This window comes from Terrapene carolina, unplaced genomic scaffold (genome assembly GCF_002925995.2).
Source record: "Terrapene carolina triunguis isolate 2854851 unplaced genomic scaffold, T_m_triunguis-2.0 Scaffold85, whole genome shotgun sequence".
In the NCBI taxonomy this organism is placed as follows: domain Eukaryota; kingdom Metazoa; phylum Chordata; order Testudines; family Emydidae; genus Terrapene; species Terrapene triunguis.
In genome coordinates, this window is record NW_020664436.1 from 24,319,205 (window position 1) to 24,332,897 (window position 13,693).

General features: G+C 46.5%; 1 protein-coding gene across 1 annotated transcript in view; it reads left to right on the forward strand.

Moving 5' to 3' along the window:
• Window positions 1–1,757: 1,757 nt before the first annotated feature.
• The window catches only part of GALNT2 (polypeptide N-acetylgalactosaminyltransferase 2), a 177,304-nt gene continuing 165,368 nt past the window's right edge, over window positions 1,758–13,693 (forward strand). Inside the window, exon 1 of the mRNA XM_024213817.3 lies at window positions 1,758–1,775. The gene's annotated coding sequence lies outside the window, so the exon portion shown is untranslated. The remainder of the gene's footprint in view (window positions 1,776–13,693) is intronic.

The following is a 13,693-nucleotide window of genomic DNA, read 5'->3' on the forward strand; positions in this document are numbered from 1 at the left end:
ACTGCCCTGTTGCTTTGGCTCATCACTTCTATAATTCAATTTAAAAACTAAATTATTTTGTGGGACTTTAAGCAAAGTATCCTGCCACTGTGAAAAGTAGTTCCAAGAAAATGGCTGAATCGTGGTTTCACCACCAGCCCTGAGCAAGGTGCAGTACATTGGTACCCTATCCCTGGAACAGACTGGGAAGAAACTTGTGACTTGGGGGTATGTTTACTCAGCAAAGAAAAACCCACGGCTGACCCGTGCCAGCCAACTCGGGCTCGTGGGGCTGTTTCATTGCTGTGTAGACTTCCAGGCTCAGGCTGGAGCCTAGACACTAGGACCCTGCTTTCCTTTATCAAAATGAAATCTGGAGTTCTTAATAGTTCCCAGCTTAGCTTTTGCAATAGCAAATGAATTAGAAGTGGCTGAAATGGCAGCTTCACAGTTTAAAACTATCACTGTCTCCTTCAGCCCTTCACTTTCTGTCCTCTCCTCATCATCTTCCCACCGACTCTGTTCATCCCCATACCTACCACAACTTCATCACCCTACCAATGCTTTCGTCACTCGCATATTGTCATATAGTGCAATTTGGTGAGTAGGTACCACCTGTCCACTATTGGGAACTAGCATATGGCTGTGACTTCACCCAAAAGGCCCCAACTGACTAAGCAGAACGTGGCTATTCAAAAGCAGTTCCCAATCTCTACTGTTATTTATAGAGCTGGGATTTATTTATTTTTTAATAAAAAGGTTTTGTCATAACAATTCTAAGGAAATGAGCATTTCCATTCAAAAAGGATTTGGGAAATTTTGTTTTTTGATAAACAATTTCATTTTATTTTGGCAGGGTAAAACCTCACTTTCATTTATTTACTCTTTTTCCACTAGAAAAAAGGGAGGAAAAAGTTATATGTCTTTGTCCTCAACTGAGACAAAATGAAATTGAAATTTTTCAACCAGCTCCAATTATTTATTTAGCCGCTTAACCCCGTTGTCTTTTTTGGTCCAAGCAGTTAGCCAATATTTGGGGCCTTACAGGGTGTTTAATGGGTAGGAGAAATGGATTACAAGTCAGGTTGTGATGGGGCATCTGCCCCACACTAGCCCATAAAGGATTAATAGAACCCTAGGGAGGCTATGCAATAAGACAGCCAATGGGAGAGGACCCTAGGGAGGCTGTGCAGGAAACAGCCAATTGGAGAGTGCTATGAGGAGCAGCCAATCAGGGCCGGGCAGGCCCATCTAAGAAGAGCTGCAGGGTCAGAGCAAGTCAGTCTGTCCCTGGAGCTCGGGGAGGTAGGAGCACTGGCTGCCTTACAGGCAGAGGGCAGCTAGCACCTTGGATAGAGCTGTGCTGGGCAGGATCAGGGGAGCGAGGTTAAGCTCCTGGCTGACTGCTGACATGTTGGGGCCCTGAGACATGGGCGGAGAAGGCGCTGGGGCTACAGGGAAGTAGACTGTGGGGTTGGAGGGGATGTAGCACATGGCTGCCATCTTCAGGGTCCCTGGACTGGGACCTGGAGTAGTGTGCGGGCCTGGGTTGTCCCCCGTCCCGTCCCCCCCCCACACACACACTTGCCATCGAGGAAGTGGCTGAACAGTGAACTGCCGTTCCCCCGGAAGGGGGGGAAACAGAGTGTGACACAGCCGGAGGGCTGTGTCCTGAAGGGGACGCCATATCCTTTGGAACAACATGCTTCCTGGAACAGAGGTGACAGTGGGTGAGACACCACCAGCAGAGGGCGCAGCACTAATTCCCCGGACAGCCAGCAGAAGGTGCCGCAGTGGTGAGTTGTGCCCCATCACACAGGTATTTCTCTGATGCAATCCTGTTTATTTACAAAGAATGTACACAAAGTCCTGTCTCCCTGAACACAGTAGGAATCAAACAAGAGGTAGCAGTTTCCTTGCTCACAATTCCAAGTCTTCTTTTCCAGCCAGCGCTCTGTCCCAAAACGACTCCTCTTGCTTGGTTTTCTCTCAGGGCTGTGCTTCTCTTGCGGTCTCATTCTGCTTCCTTTTCTGCTGGCTTTGTACATCTGAGCCACTCACGCACAGCTGCAATCCAATCAATCCCCCTGTTTCTGCTCTCACTAAAAAAAGGGCATTTAATTACTCCCTCATTTAAGTTTAACAGAAGGCAGCTAGCACACCCTCCAGCATAACAATATGCTCCAGCTCCTTACAACAGGCAAAATGGATAACAAACTCTTACCTAAAAAGCTGAACCTAAGGATTTGATCCTAAGTGATCCTCAGCACCTGTCAGGATCAGGGTCAAAAGGCACAAGTGGGTACAATACAGCATAATACAAACAGAACAGACTCAGAATAGTGGATGATCAGTATGAGCCCAACCCTGTGAGGAGTTGAGTGCCCTCCACTCCCATTGATTTCAGCTGCTCGGCACCTTACAGGAGTTTGGCCCTGTAGCTGCAGTGCTTCATAGAAGAGATGGGGTTTGAGAAGATTCTGGAGTAGAATAAGGCATTAGCTGAATAATAGTAGGGCGGGTGGCTATTCCAATGTATGGGATGGCATAACAGATGGCACCATGTCTGGAGTGGGTAGAGGACTCAAGGGATGCTGCCAGTAGAGGAGTATGGAAAGAAGTTTGGTGGAGATGGAGCAGGTGTAGGCAGGAGCAGAGTTAAGGAGACCTGTGAAATTAAGTGGCGGTTTGAACTCTGTGTAAAACAAGAGAGGAAGACAGTATGGAAGGTCCGGGGTGCAGGAGGGGAAGGAATGGTTAGAGTGCCTGGAAAGGAAGCTCTCTGTATCTCAGTGCATCTGTTCTGTCAGCGATCACATTGTTTGTAAAAGCATATGCTATGGGGATGAGTTTTGAGAACTGGCTAGTGTTTTAAACTGCTACCTACGGCCTTGTCTTTTAATCACTCTGGGGAATTTATGGATGGATTAGTGTGCCTGTGGTCACAGAAATTCGTTTAGCAGCCCTTCATGGAGGGAGGAACAATAGAAATGGCAGTAGTAGGAGCAGGGGCAGATGCAGATACAGAAACAGTAGCAATTCATGATGCAGCAGCAGGAGGAAAAGAAGTGGAGATGGCTGCAGCAGAATGAGGAGCTGCTATAGCTGAAAAGAGCAGCAGCAGTCGAGAGAATTTTCACCCACTCTGAATGCACAAAACAATGTTAATGCTAAGGTTTGAATTTTAATTGTGTTGGGAAATGCAGAGGTGAACTTTCCACAACAGCCCTTGCGCCTCCTCTCCCCCACCCCCGTGTTCAACCTCTGGGAAGTATGTCTCCTCCCTGAAAACTAAGCCCCCATCATGTGTGAAGTCTTTTAAAACCAAGCCACTTTGGAATCACCCAAGCACAAAAGGGTATGCGAGCAATTTAGATCTGTCTCACCCCTCCTCTTGGGCAGGTGTAGGGGATGAAAACCTGGCAATTCTGGAGGAAGAGGGAAGCACTGCCTCTGCAGCATAGTTTCCTTTTCACCCCAGCTCTCTGGAAGCTCCCCGGCCAGTGCATGGAAGGAATCAAGCCAGTGTGGGGCTGAAAATGGCTGATCTCTGCAGCAGCTCCATCCCCTCCCCAAAGCCTTGTGGCACTTTAGCTGAGGTAATTTAATGCTGACTCTGGTCCAGATGTTGCCACCCTTTACTCACAGTGAGTGGTACCTTGCTAGCATGAGCAGAGCCATTTTACGCAGTAATAGAACTGGAGGAGAAAGGGTGGGAAAAACATGGCTGGCTGCCAGCATGCTCTTCCTAGTTGTCCTGCTCTGTGGTTTGAAGACTCCTAAGGGAGAGAACACGGAGCTGGTAACATAAAGTTCATAGTCTATAAAACAACCCTTTGGAGCTACCTAGCAATAATTGTAACACAAATGGCATTAAGGTTTTGTTCGACCCCTTATTTGTTTGGCTCAAATGCCACTAAGATTTGCAGTGCATCTGCCTGTTTGTTGAAAGTATCTGAATGTAATTGGTAAATGGTTTCCAGATGCTGTTTGTGTTTTTATTGCTTTTTCTGACGGGTGATATTTTTCAATGTGCATGAGGGTTCCAGAACTAGCTCTGAGGAAGCAGGTGAGGAAAAAAACACCAGTGAACTGAGTTGCACTAGAATTACTTTTTATTTTTTAAATAAAAATATTCCAACCCATATACATAGTTTAAACCCAAACCTTTTGGGGATTCCAGTGCCCTTTGAAATGGCACTGAGGAGTGATTCCAAACTAGCTCAACCTTTTCTTTCAATCCATAATTCATCATCCACACTTGTTGCTCATTCATTGCAGCCCAGAACAAAGAGTCGCACAAGAGGCATAAAGAAATCAAACCAATAAAAATGGGGCAAGATAAAAAGAAAAAGTCGCAAACCACAAGGGTATCGGAGAAGAGAAATAATTTCATTCAAAAGGCTCCTTGGCACCAGCATCAGAAACTTGCACGAGATGTATCCCCATTTTTTAACAAAACCCACAATGGGCCTACTCCTGAGCTGTGCTGCTGAGCAACTGATTCCAGTGGGAATTGTGGGCGGTGAGCACCTCTCTGGATCAGGCACAAAAGGCGCCTAACTTACAGTATCACTGGATAAATGTTGAAGAAGAATAATAAATGAGAGCACCCCATTCCACATTTAAACATCTTAACTGACACTAATTCTGCATGTTCAAATATCCGCGTTGGACACCCACGTGCCGATATTAATGCCCAAACACAGGATGTGCACCATAATTTAGGTTGTGTAATTTGAAAATTGGGCTCCTAGTATTGGAGAGGGAAGTTCTTCATAATTGCATGAGGCCAGGATTGAATGAATTGAACAATCCAGGCCCAGTGTCAGAAAGACATCCTCAAAGGACTGTTCTCAAGTATCTCACACCTTCACAAGTAGTTTGAGAACCTACATTGTTGATCAGTCCAGGTCAAGTTTAGACATTATCCATCCCACATGGTCTTCCATCATTCAGCAATGATTCAGTCCAGCCCATTTAAGGAGAGGCATCAACTGACTCCAGTCCTCCATTAAACACTAGAACAGTAGCTGAAATGCAGGTGCAGGTCTGGAGGATGGGATTGCAAAACAGAGGGAGTGTAAACTGGGGACATCCTCCAGGCTCTGAGAATGATGTAGAGGATTCCTGAGGGGGAGAACAAACTCCCCTCTCCGACTCCCGCCCCCCACCCCCATATGTCTTTCGGCTGCTGCACTCACCAAATTGAATGCCACGTTAATCTGGGATTGCTTGAAGATGAGTCCATCTGGAATGAATCCAAATAGGGAGCTTTGCAGATTGCAACCTGTAATCTGTCTTTAACTTTGAAACCATCAGGCTCTGAAACTTGTAATTTAGAATAGGCTCCCTGCAGATGTAGTAAAGTACCATCAGCTTTGGATCAAAGAATGAACAGCTTGGGCGCATACATGAGAGAGGACAGGTGTAGACCCAGTCAGCCAAGAAAGCCACCCAAGAGCATAAATGCATTGAAGTCAGTGGGGAATTTTACCACTGGCTTCAGTGGGAGCAGGAGCAGGCTGACTTGTTGGAACAACAGATCAAGAGGATATAAAAAAATGCTTGTACTGGTGATTGCATTATGATTTGAATATTGTCCTTTCAGAGCTGCCTGTGGGTACATCTACACTACTGACTGTTCACATGTCCATACATTGATTGTGCCATAATCCCCCTATTGGCCATAGTTAAACCCCAGTAGCACGTGCCAAAGGTAAGTAGAGGGCGAGTAAGCTAGCACACCTGCGGGGTGTGTGGTTGGGTAAGTACATGCCTGAGGCTATGGCTACTCTTAAAATGCTACAGCAGTGCAACTGTGCTGCCTTAGCACTTCAGTGTAGACACTCACTATAGCAATGGGAGGGGTTCTCCCGTTGTAATGAATCCACCTCCCCAAGAGATGGTAGCTAGGCTGATGAAAGAGTTCTTCCATCGAGCTATCGCTGTCTACACTGGGGGTTAGGTCAGTATAGTTTGTCTTTCAGGGGTTTGTCTTTCAGAATTTGGGGTAGACCAGGTTGTGGCACGAGCCCGTTCCGGTGCCAGTTTGCAGAGTGAACGGGGATACGGGGTATGTACCAGGCCTTGAGTTTCATTAGTCCTCCACCCCCCATTCCCACAACACACTGAATTCTTTTTTTCCTGACCCTGACACAGTCCCGGTCCCTGTTCCCCTGCACACTGGTAGAAGCAATGCTGCATCGACTGACCACAGCAGAGCAGCATTCTGCTGCACCTCTTACAGGTGAAAATGGATCCACCGCTCAGAGCAGCTTTTTTGTCCACTGGGGATACCTGGATGCTGATCAATGTGTTGGGGGAAGTACACCGTCCTCAGACATTCAGCTGGAGCAGCAGGAACACTCACCTGCACCCAGAAGTTTCACAGAGGCTGGAGCAGGCAAGTGTTGAGCGGGCTCTATCCCAGTGCTGGGAACGCATGAAGCACTTGAGGCTCCCGTACAGGAAAGCCAAAGACTCTAACAGTCAGTCCTGGAGGGCTCATTGTATATACCCCTGTCAAGGCTGTATCCCCACTTTGAACTTTAGGGTACAAATGTAGGGGCCTGCATGAGGACTCCTAAGCTTAACTACCAGCTTAGTTCTGGTCCGCTGCCACCATCCCAAAGCTAATTCCCTTCCCTGGGTAGCCTTGAGAGACCTTCACCAATTCCCTGGTGAATACAGATCCACACTCCTTGGATCTTAAAACAAGGAGAAATTGACCCTTCCCCCCTCCTTCCTTTCACCAACTCCTGGTGAATACAGATCCAAACCCCCTTGGATCTTAAAACAAAAAGAAATTAATCAGGTTCTTAAAAAGAAGGCTTTTAATTAAAGAAAAAGGTAAAAATCATCTCTGTAAAATCAGTATGGAAAATAACTTTACAGGGTAATCAAACTTAAAGAGCTCAGAGGACTCCCCTCTGTCTTAGGTTCAAAGTACAGCAAACAAAGATAAACACTCTGGTAAAAGGTACATTTGCAAGTTGGGAAAACAAAGTAAATCTAAGACGCCTTGCCTGGCTTTTTACTTACAAGTTTGAAATAGGAGAGACTCGTTTAGAAAGATGGGGAGAACCTGGATTGATGTCTGGTCCCTCTCAGTCCCAAGAGTGAACAACCCCTTAAACAAAGGGCACAAAACAAAAGCCTTTCCCCCCCCAAGATTTGAAAGTATCTTGTCCCCTTATTGGTCCTTAGGGTCAGGTGTCAGCCAGGTTACCCGAGCTTCTTAACCCTTTACAGGTAAAAGGATTTGGAGTCTCTGGCCAGGAGGGATTCCATAGCACTGTACACAGGAGAGCTGCCACCCTTCCCTTTATAGTTATGACAACCCCTTCTATGAAGAGCTGGACTGGGTGTTGTCAAGAGCCCCTAGTACTGAGCCTGAAGGGGCTCACAGTCCCCTCCTTGGCCCCACCTACACCATTGTCCACGAGAGCGCTGATGAGGACCAGGGTGAGGAGGAAGTAGGGTCCGTGGGATGCCCCAGAAGACTTGGAGCATGTGGTTCTGCATCTGTACCCAGAGGGCCAGCTTGAAGAAACCTCCCGTAATGCAACTGAGGAGGATCCTGAGCTGTGTCAGGAGCCAGAATGGCTACATTACAATTACAAAAAAACTTCAGAAACAGACTTCAAAGAGAAACAGCAGAACTAAAATTCATTTGCAAATTTAACACCATTAATCTGGGCTTGAACAGGGACTGGGAATGGCTGGCTCATTACAGAAGCAGCTTTTCCTCTCCTGGAATTGACACCTCCTCATCTATTATTGGGAGTGGACTACATCCACCCTGATTGAATTGGCCCTGTCAACACTGGTTCTCCACTTGCGAAGTAACTCCCTGCTCTCCATGTGTCAGTATATAATGCCTGCATCTGTAATTTTCACTCTATGCATCTGAAGAAGTGAGGTTTTTACCCACGAAAGCTTATGCCCAAATAAATCTGTTAGTCTTTAAGGTGCCACCAGACTCCTTGTTACATTACAATGGACTCCCCACTGATGTGCCCTCTTACTCTAGTGCTACATTCCTGATTTTAGTATCAAGAGCACCTGAAGTACCGTGCCGACTTTTCCTCCTTGGACGCTATGCCATGCATTGCTACATCTCTGGGTCTTTGAACTGCAGTGATGCCTCATCCCCCTACTGAACTCCTCCAACATTCCCTCCACCCACATCCAGCCCCAACTCTGCTCCACCTCAAAACGGGCCTCAAGCCAGACAGAGTCCTAAATCAATCATTTTTATTGATTTCTGATGATCCACAAGTATGCAGTTGGCTCCTCAAGCTATTTTTTCAAACACTTTCTAAAGGAAAAAATCAGCATGCCCAGGGCCGGCTCCTGGCACCAGCACAGCAAGCAGGTGCTTGGGGCGGCCAATGGAAAGGGGTGGCACATCCGGCTCTTCGGCAGCAATCGGTGGCGGGGCCGAATTGCTGTTGAAGAATGAAGTGGCAGTGGTAGAGCTGCTGTTGATCGCAGCTTTTTTTTTTTTTCCCCCCGCCGCTTGGGGCGGCAAAAACGCTGGAGCCGGCACTGCTGCCCCAGTGTCTGTGCAATTCTCAACCAGCCAGCAGTCAGGCAGCAATGGTTCTGGAGCTGTGTGGATTGGTCGTCAAGATTTGGAAAGGTCCTGGTTGGGGAAGGATATAGAAAACCTTACAGTTGGTTGTCTAAGGAAAAGTTAGTCACAGCAGTCTTTACAGCCTCTGTCCCTGGTATCTGCCTTTTCCCGGCACAGAGCCATGCTGCACAAGCTTGAAGGAATGGGGGTGGGAGAAGGATGCAGTCTGGCAGTTGGATGGAAACAGTGCAGTGTCCTTTTCCAGTTGTCTGAGAGGAGGAGTTGTGGTTCTAAACTGACTCTTCAGTAAACCCAATGAAATAGCAGGGTGTCTCTTTCCCTGTCTATTTCACTGTTAGGCAGGCACAAAGCCAGGATTTCACAGAAACTCCAGCTGGTTCTGCAGGTTCACCAGCAATGCAGATCTGCTTGGTCCACCTTCATAGCAGACCAGGCCCCTCCATTCAGCAATATGTAGAGGGATTTCCGTTCTGGTACTTGAAAACCCCAATGTTTGCCTAATGTTGGCCAGCCTTAAGGGAAAAAACTGTACCCTGGTAACGTAGCCCTGGGAAGGAATTATTCCACCTTTCTCCAATCCTGTTGAGACAATGTGAACATTTTAAATGGTTAAAAACACTAGTACTGTTTTCTTACCTTTATTAGCCTCTGCTTCTTCCTCGTGGGCTGCAAAATTTGTCTGAGAGCAGCAAGGGCAATGAGACAGGTACATTCCTAGAACGCTGAAAAGTATCAAAATTGTGGCCTTCTACAGCAAATTTATGTTATGTGGGGGAATTTCTCAGCTTGTTCCAATGGCCAAAAATATAGTGCTACTCTTCTCTTTGAATTGGCAAGACCTTTGGCTCTCAAGAGCAAACCATTTCACCATGTAGGAGCAACACCCCAGAGATGGCAGAGGTAGATGGAGAAAGACCATGGAGGAGCTGCTCATCGGGATAGACGGGAGAAATCAGGAGCAATTTGAATTCCTCAGGGCACGACAGGATCAGGCTCTTCAGCTGGAGGAGACACTTATGCACCAGTTCAGAGACATGGAGACATACCATAGAGAATGGGAGCACTCCCTAATGGAGAGGCTCATTGAAATGGTGGCCAAAAAGAGTATGGTTTCTGCCTGCTGCTGACACCCCAGAACCAGCCCATTAGATGCCACCTCCTCCTCTTCCTCTGGTTGTCACCAAGGGTGCTGCCAAGCCAGAGGATCCTATCACAGTGACTCCCCCAGCTTACCAGGAGGAGAATGCTGGTCCTCCAGGAGTCCTGGAACACCACCACATACCAACCCCCGAAACCTGTCACAGGAGACCTCCCCAGTTCTCACTCACCGTCACTGTCCCCCATCGCTCACTTGTTCTGATAAGGAGGTGGGCATAAAGACATTAAGCTGTGGGCAATGTTCTCACTTGTGAGTGGTTACTTTGGTAACAATATGTTGTAGTTCTGATTTCAAAATCTTTCCATCTTCTAATGCATACTCTTCATAATTATGCATTGCTTACTGTGTGCTAGTCCTCCTTCCTAACGATGAACTGAATTTTTCATTCTTAAGTGGGACTCAAGCTTCCTACCTCATGTAATGGAGTGTTGGGTAAAAACTGGGTGCCATCTTAGTGCAAATATTTTTGAGTCTCCTCCGAAATATCTTAAGTCATGTGGATACACGGGAGGGATGGAGAAAGGGCAGTGTATGGTGGTATGTGCTTTAAAAAGCACTACTATTTTTCTCCGTAGCAGATGTCTAAAACACAGAGGTCGATCAATGGCTTAAGGATTTTATTACAAGTGTTGAAAATCAAAACCCAAGAACAATAGGAAAGGAAGAGGGAACACAGAGGTAATAATGTCAGCCAATCCCCCACTCCTGGGAAACCTTAAGGCCTGGTCTACAGTACAAAGTTAGATCAACATTAGCTGCCTTGAATTGACCTAGTTGTGCACAGATCTACACATAAAGTTGTGTCCCACTGATGTAAATGCTCTGTTACGCTGACATAGTAACATCACCTCTCCAAGTGGCATTGAGCCATGGTCCATGTACATAGGTCAATCCAGCATGAGTATAGACACTGTGTTACCTATGTTGACCCTAACAGTCCTCCAGCCGCTGTCCCACAATGCCAGACACTGACCACGCTGGTCACAATTGTGAATTCCACTGCCATGGGGAAACATAGACCAGAAGGCCCCCTGCACCCGCCTTTAAACCCCCATGAATGTTTGAAATGTCTTTTCATGATTGTCCAGCTGAGCAAGCACCCCTAGCAGCTCTCCATTGTTGTGCGCAGCTGCCCAGCAGAGCTTGCTGGCTACAAGCTCCAGACGCGCTCCTTCTTGGAGTAGATAAAAGATATTGGATGCCTGGGCCTCTGGGGAGAAGAGGCTGTGCAGGTACAGGTACAGACCAGCTGTAGAAATGGAAAAATCATGGAGCAGGTTCTCAAGGAATCCATTTTGAAGCACTTGGAGGAGAGGAAGCCGATCAGAAACAGTCAACATGGATTCACCAAGGGCAAGTCATGCCTGACCAACCTGATTGCCTTCTGTGATGAGATAACTGGCTCTGTGGATATGGGGAAAGCGATGGACGTGATACACCTTGACTTTAGCAAAGCTTTGATACGGTCTTCCACAGTATTCTTGCCAGCAAGTTAAAGAAGTATGGATTGGATGAATGGACTATAAGGTGGATAGAAAGCTGGCTCGATTGTCGGGCTCAACGGGTAGTGATCAATGGCTTGATGTCTAGTTGGCAGCCAGTATCAAGCGGAGTGCCCCAGGGGTCAGTCAGAGGATTGCACCCTCAGCAAGTTTGCGGATGACAATAAGCTGGGGGGAGAGGTAGATACGCTGGAGGGTAGGGATAGGGTCCAGAGTGACCTAGAAAAATTGGAGGATTGCGCCAAAAGAAATCTTCTGAGGTTCAACAAGGACAAGTGCAGAGTCCTACACTTAGGACGGAAGAATCCCATGCACCGCTACAGGCTGGGGACCAACTGGCTAAGCGCAATTCTGCAGAAAAGGACCTGGGGATTACAGTGGATGAGAAGTTGGATATGAGTCAACAGTGTGCCCTTGTTGCCAAGAAGGCTAACGGCATATTCGGCTGCATTAGTAGGAGCATTGCCAACAGATTGAGGGAAGTGATTATTCCCCTCTATTCGGCACTGCTGAGGCCACAGCTGGAGTATTGCGTCCAGTTTTGGGACCCCCACTACAGAAAGAATGTGGACAAATTGGAGAGCGTCCAGCAGAGGGCAACAAAAATGATTAGGGGTCTGGGGCACATGACTTATGAGGAGAGGCTGAGGGAACTGGGCTTATTTAGTCTGCAGAAGAGAAGTGTGTGTGTGTGTGTGTGTGTGTGTGTGTGTGTGTGTGTGTGTGTGGGATTTTGATAACAGCCTTCAACTACCTGAAGGGGGGTTCCAAAGAGGATGGAGCTAGGCTGTTCTCAGTGGTGGCAGATGACAGAACAAGGAGCAATGGTCTCAAGTTGCAGTGGGGGAGGGCTAGGTTGGATATTAGGAAAAACTATTTTACTAGGAGGGTGGTGAAGCACTGGAATGGGTTACCTAGGGAGGTGGTGGAATCTCCATCCTTAGAGGTTTTTAAGGCCCATCTTGACAAAGCCCTGGCTGGGATGATTTAATTGGAGTTGGTCCTTCTTTGAGCAGGGGGTTGGTGGGACTAGATGATCCATGCCATCACTACCGCTGCCTGTGCTACCGTGGCTACACTACTAATTTTAGTGTACTAGCTTGACGAGAGCTAGCACAAGTGCGTACACGTGAGCTGGGAATCACACCCCTAGCTCATAGATGTAGTTTTAATTTGGGTCCAATCCTGCTCTCATTGAAGTCAATAGAAAAATATTCATTGACTTCCATTGGATCTCCATCAGGCCTTTTCCCCAAATTGAATCATGTCTCTTTCCTATAACTAAAAAAACCCAAACAACCTGGCTTGTTCTCATTCATAATGGAGAGATCCATTGCAAACAACTGAATTTGGCAAATGTGCATGTAAATGTATAAAGACAATAAGGAGGTAAAGTCAACACATTGAACATACTTTACTCGTTCATTTTGACCATTTTAATTACTTTTGTTGGTAATACAGACTCCATAATGTAGTAGGAGCCATTCTGTATTACATTTTCTAAGTATAATAAAATCTTAGCATTATGGCAACTCATCACAGTCCTTGTTTGCCATCAAATGTTTGCTGAGCACTGGGCAGACAGACCCAGCCAGTGTGAACATAAACATGTATGGTAATATTTGACAAAACCATTAGAAAGGAATGCTGGAAAAAGTTGAGTAAATTGTCTAGAATTTCATTTCCTTGAGCCCTTCCCAGGACTTTACAATTTGTTTATACAATAATAATACCAAGCACTTAGCTAGTACTGCATGTGCCAGATCCCCAGTTGGTGTAAAGTGGAACAGCTCCATTGGTTTCAATACAGCAACACTGATTTACAACATTTGAGGACTTGGCCCTATATTTTCCAAGGGAAATTTACTAATAAAAGATACCAGTATGGTTCTAGTCAGCAGTGAGTTAAATTAGGATTTCCTCTGTGTTAGAGGGGAGAGAGAATGCAGAGTGTGCTTCCTCCCCTGGTGCACCCACACAGGGGACCGGCATAACCACTGTCTCTTACTGCTGTGGTGTGCAGGGTGACTCCTGCTAGCACTGCTTACAGCGCTGACTGATCCCAGCAAGGTCCCTGTAGGTCAGACCATGATCTCACCTGTTGATAAAGTATATAGTCAATTGCTTGACCACACTTTGGTTTGTTATGAAACATACTCAAGAGACCAAATAACCAGCATCAGTCAGGTTTATTGCAATAACCCGACAAACATTCTATACAATACCAGTCTCTGGGAAGCCATCTCGTGCAGCGATGTTACATTTACCTTATGCAGAAAGTGTGCTCCCAAAGTTATATCCCTAAAGCCATCTTTTTACACCCTACCAGTTTACAAGTAAAAGGTACTGTGTATGTCCTCTGAAGCTAGCTTTAAGCAATCAACGTTCTACCTTGTTTTTCTAGTACTGTGGTGTACCCTTTATCTCTTTGTTTTGAACACATGCACTTCA